The sequence below is a fragment of the Pongo pygmaeus genome, chromosome 4, assembly GCF_028885625.2.
Source record: "Pongo pygmaeus isolate AG05252 chromosome 4, NHGRI_mPonPyg2-v2.0_pri, whole genome shotgun sequence".
In the NCBI taxonomy this organism is placed as follows: domain Eukaryota; kingdom Metazoa; phylum Chordata; class Mammalia; order Primates; family Hominidae; genus Pongo; species Pongo pygmaeus.
In genome coordinates, this window is record NC_072377.2 from 8,497,938 (window position 1) to 8,518,361 (window position 20,424).

The window sequence follows — 20,424 nt, forward strand, 5'->3', positions numbered from 1 at the left end:
TTAAAATAAGTTAGCCTGAAAGATGATAAATAGCACTTAAGAGTGTAGAAAATATGCAGTTGTAAAGATATGGAACATATCTAAGTCTCCATCAACCAACTAGTGGATTAAAAAAATGTGTATATATACACCATGGATTACCACTCAGTCATAAAAAGGAATGAAATAATGTCTTTTGCAGCAACTCAGATGGAGCTGGAGGCCATTATTCTAAGTAACTCAGGAACAGAAAAGCAAATATCATATATTCTCACATATAAGTGGGAGCTAAGCTATGAGGATGCAAAGGCATATGAATGATATAATGGGCTTTGAGGACTCAGGGAGGAAGGCTGAGAAGAGGGTGAGGGACAGAAAATTACCCATTGGGTACAGTGTAAATGCTCACGTGATGGGTGCACCAAAATCTCAGAAATCACCACTAAAGAACTTATCTATGTGTGTTAGCCTGTTTTCACACTGCTGATAAAGACACATCTGAGACTGGAAAATTTATAAAGAAAAAGAGGTTTAATGGACTCACAGTTCCATGTGGCTGGGGAGGCCTCACAATCATGGCAGAATTTGAAAGGCACTCTTACATGGTGGCAGCAAGAGAGAATTTGTGCAGGGAAACTCCCCCTTATAAAACCATCATGTCTCATGAGACTTATTCACTATCATGAGAATGGCATGGTAAAGACTCACCCCCATGTTTCAATTACCTCCCACCAGGTCCCTCCTATGACGCATGGGAACTGTGGGAGCTACAGTTCAAAATGAGATTTGGGTGGGGACACAGCCAAACCATATCACCATGTAAACCAAAACCACCTGTACCCCCAAAACTATTGAAATAAAAATAAAAATTTTAAAAGGAGCACAGAAAATATTTATAAGGGAAAGGTTAAAGAAAACAATTTTGACAGTATTAACTTGAATTCAAGAATTCTGGAAATATTTTACACAAAGCAATAAAGTTCAAAGATTTAAATTTGTATTAAAAATAAGATCTAACAGAAGGAATACATTAAACTATAGCATTATTTTGTTCTTATCAAATGCCCTCTTCAATCTTCAGCTAGAGAATAATCCATTTCATTGCTTAAGCCTTGATGCCTACCTATTTGGAGAAGAAACTGCTCCAGAGAAACTAAAGGATAGACCTGGACCAGGGTAAAGAAAAGGCAGAAGCACCTCCAAATAATTTCTTAAAGTACAGTGTTGAATGATTAATTGTGACACGACATTTACTGGAAAAAAATATTGCAGTCTTTTGGAGCATATTTGCTGAAACACCTAGACCAGAGTATTTTATAAATAGGGTGACAATATAATTTACAATTCAAACTGGCATGCTTTTGAGTGGGAAACAGCATTCTATATTTATGCCAGGACAGTGAAAAGTGTAAACCAGGACTTACTCCTCTTAGAATTAATCTTCAGACAATCAACACTTAACGATTTCCCTGATTTGATAGATCAATGATAACACAATTCTATGCAATACACTGAAGTTCTGTATAATGTATAATGAGGCATACCTTATTTGTGCAGCATTCATGTGAATTGCATCTTTTAGGTGACAGATTTTCCTAGGTTTGAGGCTACATAAGTTTGCTTCTTTACCTTCATGATATTTTTCTAGGGGAAGGGAGACAGCTGACAAACAAGAAGGGCTCACTAATCCATGGTAATTTTAAATATGTAAATTTAACCTAAATATTTTTAATAAGTTACTAATGAAACATGAGGAGCCTACTCTTGGTCTTTGTTTTTATTAGTCCTCCTTTGTCTTTGTGTTAAAGTCTGAGGTTCTTTTACACAAATATATCTTATTCCCAATCTCCATTTGTCTTTATTTCACTTGTTCTGTGACTGCCACTTCCATTTATGAATTATCCGCATTAGTAAATGTAATCAGACCAGCGAGCACCTAGGGCAGATGCTTCACATTTCCAGGGAACTCTTGTGTGGACCCTGCCAAACAGGCTCTCACTGTCCTGGGACAGAGCCCAACAAAGTCACCCCAGCCTGGCTGTTATTTGGCTGGTGAGAGTCAGTGCCTGCTCACAGGGAGAGGTGCTGACCTCCACAAAACACTTCTCTTCAAGTCAAACAGAAATGATTTGTCCTTCAATTAAGCACAGAGAGAGGATTTTTATTTCTTCCAGGAAAATTATCTTTAATCACCAGAAAGTTAATGACTGTTATTTTTTTAAACCACAAGAGAGTTTATTTCACATCTTCAAAGCAAGCCAGGAGAATTTAAGCCAATGTTTGAGTCTCCTTTATTTAAAAAATAGCTCATAAAATGATTTTATTGCAGTAAGAATACTTTTAGATACATGAGAAGTAAGTAGCTGTCATGTTAGATTATTTCAGTTGAGATTATGACCCTCAGAAGAGAAAAAACAGTGAAGTTCATTGTGACAACTGGGGACAGATTAATACTAGTTTACTGACAAACAGAAAATAAATTAGGATCATTTGGGGTAGACAATACTAACGTCCATGTTGAGCTAGTTAAGACTGGTGAAACAATTGTTAAAAGTTCCCATTGATGATGGGGTATAGTTCCCTCTTTTGAAGGCATACAGTTCAGTCTTCACTCAGGAGCTCAACTTTGCATTCTAATTTGGAAATATGATTCCTGTTTCCTCAATTTTCATTTTATTGAAGGCAAGTTTTACAGCATCTCTATTTTAGGTATCTCTATTTTAGGCATTAATCATTAAACATTTACTTCTTTATAGTAAACTCTCTTGTATAATCATTTAAAAAAGGGTTATTAACTGATTAACATTTTAAGGTATTAAAGCAGTATAGGTACATCCCTAAGCACATACATTTGTTTTTAAGAGAGATTTTGGCACAGAGAAGGGATCTGACTTTGAAACTTAGATTTATTACTAAACACATTATTTGGGGTTCCTGTTTTCTTCAGTGACACACCTGGACAACCCACTTTCTTCAGTAAATAACTAATTAAAAACAATTGAAAATAGGGTTTACAAAGAATTATGAAAGTCAAATTGTCAGTGTCCTCATCCTCAATTCATTTAAAGCAGATTAATCTGTTGTTTTCTTTTGGATCATCAGTAATATAGTTTTTCCTTCTCTTCATTTAACAAGTTTTTTCATATTTCTGCTGCTTATCAAGACCATTTGTCACATATTCATCCTAAAATTATTGATTCAGTGTGGACTATATTTAGGTTTTTAATAAAGTGCTGGGCACACAAATGAAAAAGGTGTCACTCTACTCATTAAGGAGTTCATAAATCAGTCATTAATTAATTTATTCAAAAAATAGTATTGCTTAGCAGTGTTCTCAGCTTTCAGGATAGATTGATGAATAAAAGCCATGGAAATATAAGTGCTTTGTGGAACTTGCTTCATGGTAATGGGAGACAATTACAATAATCATGAAAATTTGAAAATTATAGGGTATGTTAGAAATTGATAAGTGTTATGGAAAAAATATGAGTTCAGGAATGCTAGATGGGGAGTATCAATATTGAATATGTGCTCATTCAGAAAATGACACTTGAGCAAAAACTTAAAGGAGTTGAAGAATTTGACCAACTGGATACTGAATGCAAAAGCTTTACACATGGAGGGAAAAACAAATACAAATGTCTGGCATTTTACAAAAAGAGTCAGAAAGCCAGTATGGCTAAAGTCTTAGTGAATAGAATGAAGAGTAAAAGGGGAAAATATCAAAGAGAAATTGGGAAGCCCAGGGGAAGGATTTCAGGTTTTACCAAATTTGAAATAGGGAACTGGTTTAATCCATTTTGTATTGTTACAACAGAATACCTGAGGCTGGGTAATTTATAAACAAAAGAAGTTTATTTGGCTCATGATTCTGGAGGTTGGGAAGTCCAAGATTGGGCCACCTCTCTGGTCTCCTCCTGCTTCAACTCATGTTGGAAAGTGGAAGGGGAACAGGTGCATGCAAAGAGACCACAAGGTGAGAGAAGAAGAAAGAGAGAGAAATTAAGGAAGCTAGACTCTTTTTAACATCCCACTTTCATTGGAACAATCTCATTTCTGTGAGAGGTAAAACTCACTCCTGAGGGAGGGCATTAATCTATTTATGAGGCATCCACCCCCATGACCTAAAAACACCTTCCCTAGGGCCAACCTCTCAACACTACCACATTGGGGATCAAATTCCAACATGAGTTTGGTGGGGCAAACCACATCCCAACTCTAGCAGGAACTATAGGTTTTTAGCAGAGGATTGACTAAGAGTTCTAACACTGTAGAGGTAAGTACCATAATTTAGGATGCTGATAAAAGAGTAACAAAGACCTAATGAAGTCTGGGGAAAAGTGAAAATTCAATGGAGAATTAAAGGAGCAGCAGGAATTACCCAAGAGGCACAAAAAAACTAAAGTCAGAATTGATGCCATTTGTAAAGGAATAGAGGTAAAAGAGACCATGATACATTTAGGAGACCACACGTTGCTCCTTTACGGAGTGGTATACAAGTGAGGCAGTTGCAAGAGCTAAAGATGAAAAAGTAGACTGACTTTAGAGTGAAGGGACCCATGAAGAGGAAGAAAAAAACAAAACTGAAAAAGCAAGAGTGAGCAGTGGATGTGCCTGACATTGCTCATGCTCTCCTAGTCCCTGAGGATAGTGGACTGGTCTGTAGTGCATAGATAGGTGCCACTATGCATGTGTAATGAACAGTAGGTTATTATATGACCTAAGGCCTACGTAGCAAGGTGGCATGTATGGTGTAGTAAAGCATTATACCTGAACCTCAAATGTTAAATTTGAGCAACCTGGCTTCCAAGAGAGATGTTTCTGCACCCATGGAAAGATAATTACTTATGCTGGACTTTCAGGACAATGTGGGTGGATTATAAGAAGCTTAGTAAACTCTTATGCAAGACTTCTTGCAATTTGACAGGGCAGAATACCATCGCTGCCAACCAAGTGCATTTGTCATGGGGAACAAGGGGGTCTAGAGGACCTGAGATCAGTGAATGTCCCACAGACTAAAGTAACTTGTAAACATCTTCTGAAGACACAGTCTTTGTGCCTACATTACTCACTAAAGCTTCTCTAAGACTGTCGCCTCAGAGTGTTCTTTACGTAATTCTTCCAATCCCATATTTTTAGGGATTAAATCAGAATACCATTCCCACCAACCAAGTGCATTTTCCTTGAGAAACAACAAGAGACTCTACGGAGCAAGAAGAGATTCAAAGAGAGCCCTCAAGTTGAAGGAGGGACACCATGTTCTCTAAGGCTATGGGGCAAAAGGAGAGGTGCACGTGAACACAGTAAGCATTTCCAGGCATCGTCTGGCTGATTGATTGCACAAAGGCTCCAATTCGTACTCTCTCCCTATATTCATGTCCTTTGATACATCACTGTGCAGAGCTCTACTACTCTGACTTTGACAGTGGAATTTGCTTTGGCCAACAGGATGACAACAGACTTGACAGAAGTCTTGGAAAAGTGCTTGTTTTTATGTGCTCTCTCATGATGCTGCTCTTACCAGGGGACATGCCCTAACCAGCTGCAGGGGAGAAAGTTGAGTCACCTCAGTCATACCAACAAGACCACCCTGGATCGGCCAACTTGGAAGTGTTCACAGATTCATGAGTAAACCTAGCCAGGATCAGCCACCACAGATAAACGCCACAAACCCATGAACAAAATAAATCTTTGTTAATGAATGCCTCTGAGGCTTGTGGTTGTTTGTTATGCAGTTGTTTGTATGCTTCTAGGAAATGGATGCTTTCAGTTAAGAAGAGTGATTTGAATGTGTCTACACTTAGGGTAAACATGCTTTGTTGTTCAAACCAGGACATTTTGGCCAATGAAAGCAGTAGTAGTGTTAATAATTACACATAAATAAGACTCTTTCAGGCAAAGTAGGATATATGGTAATCCTATAACAACTTGAGAGCCTCTATTTCCCTTTAGGAGGGGGAGACAATGTCATATGATGAACATAAGAATAAGGCCAAGAAAGTCTGAAAAGTTGCACCTGCAGCTCTGGAAAAATTAAGGTCACAGTCAAGTAGTGAGACAACCACAGTTTAAGATTTTATAGTTATGGCACTAAGAATTGTGAAAGGAATGGTTGCTGAAATGGAACTTGGTGGATGGATGGGTGGGTGGGTAGATGGATAGATGGATGGATGGATGAATTGATGAATGGCTGGCTGGCTGGATGGGTGGTTGGATGAATAGATAAATGACAGAAGGAAGATTGAAGGATTGAGTAGGTAAAGTGCCTAACAAGTTGCTGGTACTGGAAATTTTGCGGTTGGGCTCTAACACTGGACAATGCCCAATACAAGAAATTCTGTTCCTCACAAATTTACAAATATCAGTGATGATGGTGAGTGACAGCCCCCTAGAGGCTTTTAGTCCAACTTAAAGTCTAGACACCCATTCCATAATGCTTTTCTTGTGGAAGAATTTATTAATAATTGGAAATAACACAGGCAGGTCAAGAGGTACACATGTGGCAGTGGAGGGGAAGCTGTGGCATGAATAAGAAGCACACACAAAAAAAGCTTCTGAAGTGAGAAGAGTGGGAGAGGAGACCAGGCAGATGTGAATGGAATGTTCAGGAAACCAACATGCTTATAGCTCTGGCAAAAGAAACGAGCCCCAAACTGAGAAAGTGCAGAAATGTAGGACCTGAACCAGTTATGACTGGTGCAGTGGCATTTTCTGAGTGAGAAGATCCTTCTAGACGAAAAGCATTGTCGGCGAAGCCAAATCTTTCCAAGAGGCCAGTTAAGATAATGACTTAAAAAATTCCTCGAGTTTTGTAGTTAGACCTTGTTCATATAGGGAGGATAGTTTCAGTTAAGTGATGGGGATCAGAAACCAAATGCAGAGGTATGGGCAGCAACTGGGATATTCAAAAGTTGTTAAAGGCAGTAGTTAATATTACTTATCATTCTCAAGAAACTTGGATGTGAAGAGGAGACAGGTGATAGGAAAGATTGCTTATTTCCTTTCCTGAGGATTTTATAGAAAAGAAATCATATTCCACTAAAAATGAGGAAACAAGAAAGACTTAAAGCTTCTTACTGCTTCTCATGGCACTTCCTGAACCCCTTTCCTTTAAGCAGCTCTATAAGTAACAAAATGTACTTGATCTCCATCTGCTAGACTCTTCTTCCTAGTTTCAGAGTTTGTTGAAAACTAAGAAAGAGAATATGCCTTTTTTAACTTTCTTCACAAGAACAGCAACAACAACAAAACAGGTGAATTGTTTTTAGCTTGTTAGTTGTATTGCTTAAAAATTAAAATATTTGAGCATGATTTTAAATTAATTAATAGGAAGTAGCCATTACAGAAGTAGCTGCAGCAGCAAGAAGAGATAATCAAAGCAACGCATTCCTTGAGAAGAGAGCACACAGAAAGAAATTGGCCACAGGCTGATAACAACGCTTCTTCCTCTGCACTGAGAGGTGAAAACATGCCGAGTCCATAGATGATGGTAGGTTATTTTGTTGGCTTCTGGGAACCTGGAAGGTGTCAAATGTCTCCAGAAGTACAAGACAAGAAAAGGCAGCTGATAATAAGGGACTAGAGAGGGTATAGGATTTCATTTCTTTCCGCATCCCCTTACCTTCACAATGTCCTACACATTCCCATGTAGGTAGCAAGTCCTTTCATAGTAGATCCTGGGAGCCACAATAATTAGTTGTCTATACCAAACATATTATTCCATCTTTTCTTGGGGCAAGGTAAATCCTCAATTTTTCAGGTATCTAACTCTCCCTCATATAGCTCTGGGGTAAATTTAGGTTTAATTCAATTATGAGGATCCTGTCCCTTTTGACAATAACTTGTGTAAGGGTAGGTGTGTAATGCCATGTCCAAGGAGATGTGAAGAATGGTCTGCTGGGGAGTTCTAGAAGTGAATTCACAGAAGAAAGATTTCCTCTTGATTTGATGAATGTGGTACCTGAAACTGCACTATCACTTTGCATCCATGGGATGCAATCATGACAAAAGCGAAGCAGGCACCTTCTTCACAAGGTGGCAGGAGAGAGAGAGATGTGTGAAGCCAGGAGAGCCCCTTATAAAACCATCAGATCTCATGAGAACTCACTCACTATCAGGAGAACAGCATGGAAGAAACTGCCCCCATGATCCAATCACCTCCCTCCCTTGACACATGGGGATTGCAAGTCTCTCCCTTGACACATGGGGATTACAACTGGAGATGAGATTTGAGTAGGGACACAGCCAAACCATATCAGAGTTTAAAGAATAGAAAGAAAAATAGATCTTCAATTTATGATAAATTAACATTTAAGCTTAAACATATTATATTTTTTAATGTCTTTATTTCTATGATTCTGGAGATATAGTTTGTATTCTTTATACGAAAGAGCCATGTGGTACCCTGCCAGACATAATTTCTCAGGATTAAATATGTATAATTTTGACTTGGGACCTCGTGTGACCTCATGTGATGAGTTAAGAGTTAAGATGCAGATGCACAAAACAGTTTATTCAGCATCCCAAAGGGAAAAAAAAGACACTCCCAGGCCCCTTCAGCTGCAATATATCTTTTCTGAAAATGCCCATATCTCTCCACTTAACTATGCCCACCAAAGATAATTAAATGGCAAGTGTGCAGGACAGAGGCACCATCAGCAGTTCCCCATGATATCCTACACGGAGCCAAGGTCTACACATGTATCCCCCTGGGTATTTTTTACTTATTTCCTGATCTGTGGTATAAAGGTATTGTCAGAAATGTCAAAATGGCCTGCCAATACCCCTTTGGATAACAGTGATATGAAAAAGAGGAAGCATTTGTATTTGTCTGTAGCACAGAATGTTAAGCTGTTGAAGAAACTGGGCAGCAGTGTAAATGTGAAACATCTTATGGAAGAGTTTGGTGTTAGAATGACCATTATATATCACCCTAAGAAACAGAAAAATAAACGTGGAAGTTCTCTGCTGAAAATAATCAACTGAAGTTAATTGAAAAAAATAGATAAATGCTGCTTAAATCTAAAAATGAAGATCTTAATCGTGTATTGAATAGAAAGAGTGGATCTATCAGTATTGCAGTAAACACATGACACTCAATGGTATATTGATCACAAAACAAGTGAGTATTTATCATGATGAACCAAAAATTGAAGAAAATGTAAGCGTTCAATAGGCTGGTTACAGAAATTTAAGAAAAGATACAACATTAAATTTTTAAATATTTGTGGTGATAAAGCATCTGCTAATCACAAAGCAGTGGAGAAATTCATGGATGACTTTGCCAAGGTCATCAGTGATAAAAATCTGATGCCAGAACAAGTTGATAATGCTGATGAAACATCAATGTTCTGGTTTTAATGCCCCAGAAAGACACTGGCTACAGCTGATGAGAGAGCCCCTACAGAAATGATGGATGCTAAGGACAGAACAGCTATTCTGGGATGAGCTTATGCTGCAGGCATTCATACATGTAAACTTGTTGTGATAGGCATAACTTGTATCCTTGCTGGTTTCAGGAGTGACTTTCTTACCAGTCCATTATTATGCTAATAAAAGGCATGGATCACCAGGGCCATCTTTTCTTACTGGTTTTACAAACATTTGTACCAGTGGCTCATGCTCACTGCAGGGAACCTGGACTGGATGACAACTGCAATATTTTGTTATTCCTTGACAACTGTACTGCTCTTGTTCCAGCTGAAATTCTCATGAAAAATATTTATGCCATGTACTTTCTCCCAAATGTGACTTCACTAATTCAACCATGTGATCAGGGTGTCCTTTGTAAACCAAACGTATCTGAGACAGGTCTCAATGAATTTAGAATGTTTATTTTGCCAAGGTTAAATATGTGCACCAAGCAAACATATCTGTGCCTTAATCCAAAGATTATTTTGAGGGCTTCAATATTTAAAGGGAAAGGGTGGATATTGGGGAAAAAGGAATAAATTTTTTCAAGTTGTGGGTAGATAAGAGAAAAATTGTTGCATTTTTTTTTGTCTTTGATCAGCCTTTCACTGAATACACAATTTACATGTTGGCAGGGATGGGGGGTTAGGGGGGCGGTGGGTAGAGGAATAATAGTCACTCATGCATTCATGTAGCTCAGTGAATCTGCATTTTTACATCAGAGGAAGCAATCAGATATGCATTTGTCTCAAGTGAGCAGACGGATGACTTAGGGTTGTGTCCTTTGTCCTGCAACTGTTTAGAAAAAGCTATCAATTTACATTGTCAGGATAAAATTCAACAGAACCATTTTAGGGTAAAGATCTTGAGCCCACAAGGAATTTCCAAGTGGGCAAATTGTGAGGAAGGTATGTAGCTTGCCTTCCTTACTTCCTTCCTTTCTTACTTCCTTTCTTTCTTTCATCTTTGTAGCTATCTTCTTTAGGAATAAAATGTGAGGCAAATTGTCTGATGCAATTCCCACCTTGACTTTTTCATTTGGCTTAGTGATTTGGGGGTCCTGAGATTTATTTTCCTTTCACACCATATACAGAAGAAGAGTAAATATAAAAACACTTTCTTGAACAACAGGCTAGCAGCAGTGAACAGGGGCATAGGTGTGGAAAGTTTTCAAAAGAGTTTGGCGTGAAAGATGCCATACATACTGTTCCAACACTTGGAACACAATAACTAGAGACACAGTTGTGCATGCCTGGTGCAATATCTGGCCTGCAAGTATGCTCAGTGATGATGAAGAACAAGGTAGTGACTTTGAAGGATTCTGTATATCAAGTTGAAAAAAAAGTCTGACCTCCTGCCATATGTGAAGTATATACCTTCCGAGTCTGTCAGTAGGCTGAAAGAAGAGGATATGGAAGAAGTTTTTACTATCCATGATGACATTTCAGTTGTTCATTCATTGACTGATGTGAATGGTCAAAATGGTTCTGAATCAAGGTGAGCATTGTAAGAGTGATGATGAAGATGATGTTTACACTGGAGAAAAAGCACCTATAGATGACATGGTGAAAATATGTAATGGGCTTATTGAAGGACTGGAGCATTGTGCATTCATAACAGACCAAGAAGTCACATCAGTTTATAAAATCAAAGACAGACTTCTTCCACAAAAATTGTTGTTAATGAGGCAGATGACTCTGGAAGAAACTTTAAAAACCACCCAGCAGAATGTCTCTCATCTCTAGAGTTCCCACTTCCTAGTCCCTGAACTGCTTCTGATGTTTCACCTAAAAATAAAGTAAAATGCAGTGTACAGTAATATTTTAAACAAAATGCCACATCATAACTGGAAACTGAATGCCTGCTGCTTGTTGCTGTTGTTGTTTAACAGCTGATACAAGTGTTCTGGGGATGCTACTGTGCTGCTTACTTACCCTGAACACATTAATTTTTCACCGTACTAATGGTATATATTTTTTACTGTTAATTACTTATGTGTGAATATGTGTAAAGAAATGATTGCTTATTGATAGCATGTAAATTCAAAGTCAGGAATGATGGGGATGACAAACAACCACAGATTGTCCATGTGGATGGCTGAGATTGTGACACCATTGCTTTCTGATGGTTCAGTGTGCACACATTTTATTTCATGCACAAAATTATTTAAAATATATAAAATTACCTTCAGGCTAGGTATATAACATACCTATGAAACATAAATAGATTTTATGTGTAGACTTTGGTCCTATCCCTAATATATCTCAGCATGCCTATGAAAATATTCCAATATCCGCCCCAAAAACTATCTGAAATCCTAGACACTTCTGGGTCCTAAGCATTTCAAATAAGGGATACTCAAATCTAGAATAATTCTGAGATTAGTTGAATAATCAGGAAATTAACAATTACATTTCTTCATTATGTTTATTAAAGAAAAATTGATTGGTACTATTAAGTTACTTTAGTAGGGCTGCTACAACAAAGTACCACAAACTGGGTGGCTTAAATCACAGAAATTTATTGTGTCATAGGTAGGAATCCAAGATTATGGTAGCTTCAGAGTTGAAGTAGAATCTGGCCCAAGATTCTCCCTGGCTCCTGGTGGTTTGTTGGCAATGTTTTGTATTCCTTGGCTTTCTGGAAGAATCTTATCTCTGCTTTCATCTTTACATGGCATTCTCCCTATATTGGGGTTTGTCTCCAAATTTCTCATTTTATGAAGAAATAATCTCCAAATAAAGTTAAATTCTGAAGTACTAGGGTTTAGGACTTGATCAGCTGAATTTTTAGGGGACACAATTCAACTCATAACAACCATAAATTTGTACAATTATATTTTTTGCTATGCTAACAATACTTCCTTATTTTTCCAATATGTATATTCCATGTTAAATTTTATTTGTTTGTTTTTAAATTGATTTATATAGAGATGGGGTCGCACCATGTTGCCCAGGCTGGTCTTGAACTCCACGCCTCAAGCAATTCTCCCACCTCACCTTCCCAAAGCATTGAGATTACCGATGTAAACCAATGCATCTGGTTATTTTGTTTAATTTTAGATTTCTTATCCAGTGCTTATCATCAACTTGGAGATGATATTTTCTTCCCTTTCATTTCAATATCTTTGCTATTTCAATAGTTATTTGTAGCCCTATAATAATATAAAATAGGGAAAAAATCTATCCATTTTAGAGTCAATTGATTTCTTGGTAAATGGTTTGAAAATTGTTGGTAAAAATTGAATTTGGAGATCATGTTTAAACTCAATTATGCATGCCAATATTGTTCCCAACACTATAAATAATCCAGTCTTGATTATAAGTTATCAATGATTTATTCACATTCACAATTCTTTTAAAAAATTAAACAGCAACTTCTTTGTGCACAAAAAATGCTTTTAAACTTGATGTTTTAAAATGATGTTTGGTTTATTTTCGTACTAGTCAGTTATCTCCAGAGAAACAGACATGTATATATAGAGAGAAATTTTATTTTAAAGAATTGGCTTACACAATTTTGGAAGCTGACAAGCATAAAATCTGCAGGTTAAACTGGCAGGCTGAAGACCCAGGAAAGAATTGATGTTACAGCCTCAAGCCTGAAGGCAGTCTGGAGGCAAAATTCTCTCTTCCTTGGGGAACCTGAGTCATTTATCTTAATGCCTTCAACTGGTGGAATGAGGCCTACTCACATTATGGTTGGTAATCTGCTTTACTCAAGGTCTACTGATTGAAATGCTAATATCCTCTAAAAAAAAATCTTCATAGCTACAATTTGACTGGTGTTTGACCCAAAACTGGCAAAACTGGGTACTATGTCCTACCTATGCTGACGTATAACACAACATATCACAATCCTGTGTTATTAAATCCTGTTAGGCCTCAAGGTGAAGGCCTACTCTGTGGTTCACACAGACAGAAGTGAAAGCATTTCGCACGTTAATAACTGATCACCATTCATACAGATGCACACACAAATCCATATCTAGTTTTAATATTCTTCCTGAAAAAAATGAAAAAAAAATCTAATCAGAAAAAAAGAAAAAGAAAGTTGTTCAAATAACTAAAACACTATTTGACCACTTACATTATGGTTTAGGAAAAAGTAACTTAATTAAACTGTTGCAATGTCTCCTATGAACTTAATCAATGCAAAATATGGAATCAATGTTCAATTAAAATCTCAATGTGTGTGTCCTATTTTGATGAGTGTAGGTAAATTTTTACCAGCCTAAATTATCTTTATAAAATGCATGCACAATTGCTGGGCTAGAGATTGTTTTTCAAACCATGCCAGAAAAAGTCAGATCTAGCTTCAGCTCAAGTATCTACCCTGCATGCAATGCATCGTACGTTCCAGTTACGGTAAACTATTCATCATTTGTCAATGTCGTATCTGGAATGCTGCCAGAAATGCTCTTCCATCACTCCTATCACCTATTTTCCTCCTAAAATTCAGCCCATGAATCACTCCATGTATCATTTTCTGATTTTCTTTAAGTCCTAAATTCTTGTATAATACCATAGAGTTTTGCATGAATTTCAGTGTGAGTGTGCACATAATATTAAACTGTGATCAACCATGCACCTATCCTTTGCTGGATTGTGCTGCATCAACTTGGCTAAAGTTATAAACTATATTTCCCAGTTCCTTGAGAAGCTCAAATATTTTTATTTTTTATTTTTTTAGAGATGGGTTCTCACTCTTTTGCACAGGCTGGAAGGCAGTATATATTTATAGCTCACTGCAGCCTCAAACTCCTGGGTTCAAGCAATCCTCCTGCCTCAGCCTCTCAAGCTGGGACCAGAGGCACATGCCATCGCAGTTGGCTAAAAATCAAGTTTACAGTTCAAAGAAAGAATCTGAGAAAGATTTGGAAAATGGAAGCCTTTTTTTTTTTTGAGACGGAGTCTCGCTCTGTCGCCCAGGCTGGAGTGCAGTAGCACAATCTCAGCTCACTGCAACTCTGCCTCCTGGGTTCACACCATTCTCCTGCCTCAGCCTCCTGAGTAGCTGGGACTACAGGCACCCACCACCACACTTGGCTATTTTTTTGTATTTTTAGTAGAGACGGGGTTTCACTGTGTTAGCCAGGATGGTCTCGATATCCTGACCTCGTGATCCGCCTGCCTCGGCCTCCCAAAGTGCTGGGATTACAGGCGTTAGCCACCGCACCTGGCCAATGGAAGCCTTTCAAATTGTTTATTTGTATAATCAAACAGAAAGGTTTTACATCTAGTAAACAAATCGATGTCTCACTTGAATCACCGCAATAGAGTTTATAGCCCTATTTACAGGCCAAGAGCCTTTTGAATGAAATGGAAGCCTGATCTCTTCAGGGAAGGAACAATACTATACTATCAGAAATTAAGAATTTAAATCTTCCTCTAATTCATTTCCAAAGTACCTGAAACTCTTTACCAGGTCAGTGTGCTTTGTGGAAGAGAAATGAATGCTCTTCATAGGCTCTAAAGTGATACTTTTTCTTAGGAACTCAAAGTGTTGTTATGGTTCATAAGTCAAGGTAGAAGTTTACAGAATTGATTAATGTAGTTTTAGCACAGTTCTATCTCACATGGGGCCAGAAGGTCCCCAAATCTATTCTGTGGTATTTTTTCCTCCAATTCCAAAATGCAAAGTTGGAATCAAAATACTCAGCCCCAGAAATATTTCTATATTGGTTTCTTGATTTATGGACTGAGGACTATTACAGAAGAAATATGAGGTTGAACTGTCTCTACTACCAAAGTAATAAAAGCAATAACACACTCATGGAAGAGATGTGGAGATTAGAGCCTCCATCAGGAACCTAAAGGATGCAGGGGCTTGCAGGAGACTTGGATCTCGGAAAACGGCAATAGAATATAACCTTAATCATACGGCGACTCCAATGGTAACTGCTGTTCAGTTGTGTGTGTGTGTTTATTTCATTGAGAAAAATGAACACAATCCATTACCAGGTATGCAGTTACAAATCTGGTGAATGCTTTTATGGCTATATTTGTTAATGAAGCGTACTGAAACAGTTTGCTTTCAGCTGGCAGAATCTGCAAAATTGTCTAACTTCCAGACTCTATCAACTCTGCAGTCCTATGTAATAATATAATCCATAAGAATCTTGGTGACCTCTGCATCCCACAGGACATGATGCTGGCCCTCTACAGTGCTGATCAGACCTGGTGAGCACAAAGTTGCAAATTTCCCAGACACCCTGACCAGAGACACACATGTATACCAAGGACAGGAATAAATACCTAAAAATGCAAGGCGCTACCACCTTCTTAGATGTCTTGGTGAGAGGTCCAGTGTTCAGAGGGCACATTGAGATACAAGGCGAAGGCCTTTTTGGATCTGTAGTGTGCTACCTCTTTAATGGGAAATCTTAGAGGCTATCAGTATTGAATGGTGACCAGAGGAAAATACTGCTCTACATATAGGTCTGGGCTGTCATACAAACTGATCTGCTACTGGGGCCTCATGACCTAGCAGATCCAAAAGTATTCAACATGTTTGTGGCAGATGCAAATGCTGTTTAGAACCTTTGGGAGGTCGCTGTAGAAGCACAATGCAAAACTTCAGGATTTTGGAGCAAAGCTTTGTCATCTTTCGCACACACAGTGTTCTCTTTTGATAGCTCCTGGTGTGCTACTGGACCCTAGCAGATACAGAATGTCTGACTCTGCGCCACTAAGTAACCATTCAACCTCTTCTGCCCTTCAAGAACTGGGAAATGTCTGAAAAAACAAGCAATGAAACGTGTGTATAGCAGCACTCCATTACAAGTTGTAGTTTTATATATGAGATTGGTCTCAAGCAAGACCTAAAGGTAAAAAAGTAAGAGGCTCAGATTTGCATGGCTCCTCCTCTTGCTGCATTAACTGCTGTCTCTCAGCGCAAGCATACTGTAACATATTGATGGAGGAGAAAAATACTGAGTCTCACTTACAGAGTGCTGGCATCACCTAAAAGTGGAAAACTGCAAGATTACTGCCCCATCCAAGAAAACCCTTCAGCAGCCCCATTCTTCAGGAACTGTGAAGGACTGTGGCAAAGGTAAGCACTTTCTGTGGGCAGAACTCCAAAAAATGCCCCCAAGTGTTCTTTTTCCTGGAAGGAAATTATCAGGGGTATATATCTATGTACATAAGCTAATAGATTGTGCAGATAATCCAAAATGTCAAAGGACCAGAACTGGAAAATGGGTAACAAAGAAGTGTGGGGAAGAGCTGTGTATACTGTGACAATAGTCACGGTATAAAAGTATTTTTGTCCCACCATAAATGGTATGAAAGAAATGCTGGGGTATAGAATGGGGTATGTAGAAGGGATTAAATCAGTAATTATTAGGATTTAAAAGGGGAGTCTCCTATGCTTTTAAAAACAATGTAATGTAGAACTTGTCTCCAGAAAAATACATGTATATGGTACATACTTTACACTTTCTGAAGGTTCATGAACCTTCCAATCAAAACGATGTCTGCAAATCTCTTAGATTAAAGGTCAAAAACATGATTTTCAATAGCACAGATCTGATAAGAATTGGAAATCAACTAACTACCTGATTTTAAAGTGAGCAAAAAATGCTTTAAAGCCTAGCCTCCAAGTAGACAGACTAATTAACTGAGTACTTTACCCTATTAGAATCTATTCAGTCTCTTTCGCATTCAGTCTGTTTTATTCTCTTTGCCTTCTTCACTCTCTAAAACAAAAGAACCAGAATATTTTATGAATAATCTTAGAGATCAACTAACCTAACCCCCCTCTCCCTGAGTTTTACTGATGAATAAACAGACCCCAAAGATAAAGTGAGGCACCAGCATAGTGTGACAAAATCAGACATAATCGTTATAATAGTTAAAGTATACTTTCTTTGTGCTTCCACGTTTATGTTTTACATATATTCAATAACATGTGCTATCATGTTTGTGTTTTACATGTACTGAATAACTTAATTCTCACACAATTCTACTAGTAACGTCTCCAAGGAAACTGTGACTTGAGAATTAACTTGTCCTAAGTCACATGGTTGGCATGTAACGAAAGTACCTGGTACATGGCCTGACATGAATGGGCATTAAGTGAGAAAAATAATACCATTTCTTTCCTTCTTCTTGTTCCTTCTTGACAGAACTGATGATGAAAGGACCCAGACTCAATTTTCCCAACTTCAGAGCCTTTTCTATCCATGATCCCTCATTCCTGCCTTTCTTGCCATTCCTGTCCTGTCTCTCAACCTGCAAATGAAGCATTTATATGGGATCAAATGAAACTCGCATACTTTCTATGACTTAAAATCAGAAGTTTCCCTTGTCAATTTCCTTTGCCGCCTCTAAGAAAATCTTATCTACATTAAGTTCCTTTTTACTGATTTGTATTTTTATGTTCACCCAAATTTCACATTGATATATAAGAATCTTCTGTTGCTAGTTTAAATAATTTTCTGTATAATTCAATGATTATAAATATTTATCTCCAGAATAATATGATCTATTTTTCTTTATTTATCTTCACTATATATTTCCTTTAACTGAGATCCAGCCATCAACATATCTAGGTAGACTTGATTCGATGTAAAATTATAAACTAACCCTCTTAAGAAAATGTCCAAAGTGACATTTAGACATTTGCTCTTTCATGAGGAATTCTAACATATATTATTGTGGTTATTATTATCAATATTATCTCTAAAATTATATTGCAGTTCTTCAGTTAGGTCAGTAAAGATCCTGCTCTTCTGGAAACTGCCTGCTTCCCTTTCCATAAAATGGTTAAGTTTCCTTAACTATTTTCTTCTAATTCAAATGCTTTACCACATGATTTTTTTTTTAGACCATTATGGAAAAGAAAGTCAAAACATTGCTGAGTATAAAGGATTCCTGGACTCTGAAACATCAAAATTTCAAACATTAATTATTCTAGTCTAAGTTATAACCAGCTCATCTTGAAACTAATGAAGAAAATAAGAGCTAAATGTGTTTAGCATAAGTCAGATGATTATATTTTATCAGTGAACTTGAATTAAGAGTTTAACAATATTATGCATGAAAAGAATAAAAGTGAGGGAATAACGTATTTTCTAGTTTTCTAAACAAAATGCAGGTTTTCATGGCAAGTAATTGACTTTCCCAAGTGATTTTATTAATTGAAAACCTGAGGGACTAAAAGTTTATTCAGTCATACTTGTTTTATTGTACATTTTGCTTTATTGAGCTTCACAGATACTGTATTTTATATACACATATATATGTGTGTATATATATGTGTGTGTATATATATATATACATATAGAAGGGTTGTGGCAGCCTTGCATTGAGCAAGTCTATCAGTGCCATTTTTCCAACAGCATGTGTTCAGTTTGTGTATCTGTGTCACATTTTGGTAATCTTCACAATATTTCAAACTTTTTCTTGTTATTATATCTGTTATGATGATATGTGGCGAGTGATCTTTGATGTTACTATTATAATTGCTTGGGGGTGCCAAGAGCCACATCCATATAAGACTTTAAACTGAATTGGTAAATATGTGTGTTCTGACTGCACCACCAACCAGCTGTTCCCCATCTCTCTCCCTCCCATTAAGTCTCCCTGTTCCCTGAGACACAATGTTAAAACTAGGCCAGTTAATAACCCTACAGTGGCCTCTAGGTGTTCAAGTGAAAGGGAGACTTGCAAGTCTCTCACTTTAAATCAAAAGCTTGAAATGATTAAGCTTCGCAAGGAAGGCATGTCAAAAGCTGGATAGGTTGAAAGCTAGGCCTCTTGTGGCAAATGGGTAGCCAAGTTGTGAATGCAAAGGAAACGTTCTTGAAAAAAAAATTGAAAGTGCTACCTCAGGGAATATAGGGATAATAAGAAAGTGAAACAGTCTTTCTGCTCATCTGTGGAAAGTTTTAGTGGTCTGGAGAGAAGATTCAAACCAGACATATCATTCCCTTAAGCCAATGTCTAATCCAGAACAAAGCCCTAATTCTCTTCTTTTCTATGACCACTGAGAGACATAAGGAAGCTGCAGAAAAGTTTAAAGCTGGCAGACATTGGCTGATGAGGTTTAAGAAAGAAGCTGTCTCCATACATAAAAGTGCAATGTGAAGCAGCAAGTGCTAATGTAGACACTGCCACGAGTTATCCAGAAGATCTAGCTAAGATCATTGATAAAGGTGGCTACACTAAACAACAGCTTTTCAGTGTAGGCAAAATAGCCTCATGTGGAATGAGATGCGGTCTAGGACTTCATCTGACATGCTTTATTGTGATATTCACTTTATTGAGGTGGTCTGGAACTGAACTCCCAATATCTCTGACATAAGCCTGTAATTTGCAAAGGGGAAAACAAGTTTTTGCTATTACATTCAAAATGGATTTTGAAAGAGTCAGTTTTCTTTTTTCTTTCTTTTTTTTTTTTTTTTTTTTTTTTTGAGACGGAGTCTTGCTCTATCACTCAGGCTGGAATACAATGGCACAATCTCTGCTCACTGCAACCTTCGCCTCCCGGGTCCAAGCAATTCTGCTGCCTCAGCCTCCCAAGTAGCTGGGACCACAGGCACATGCCACCATGCCCGGCTAATTTTTGTATTTTTAGTAGAGATGGGTTTCACCATATTGGCCAGGCTGGTCTTGAACTCCTGATGTCGTGATCTGCCCACCTCGGCCTGCCAAAGTGCTGGGATTACAGGCGTGAGCCACCACCCCTGGCCCAGGAGTCAGTTTTCTGTATCACTTGACTTTCTTTGCTCAGAAAGTCCAGCAACATGTTGCTCTAGGTCTTTGTTTAAAAAAAATGTTATTGTGCCCAAAGTACTTAAAACTTTCTAAGATTTAGGATCTTTTTTTTTTATTAGAACTAAGAAAAAGAGAGCTCAGAGGTAGTGTCTGATCAAAAACCACAAGTATGCTGCACACTTGGCCTATTTAGGATTCAAGTTAGAAACTGTCAACTGAGAGATGTTAATTATCTTCTTTTTAAAAGTTGCTTGTAGATCCACTTTTTCAGCCCAGAATATTTCATAAAATGACACTGATATGTTTTGAA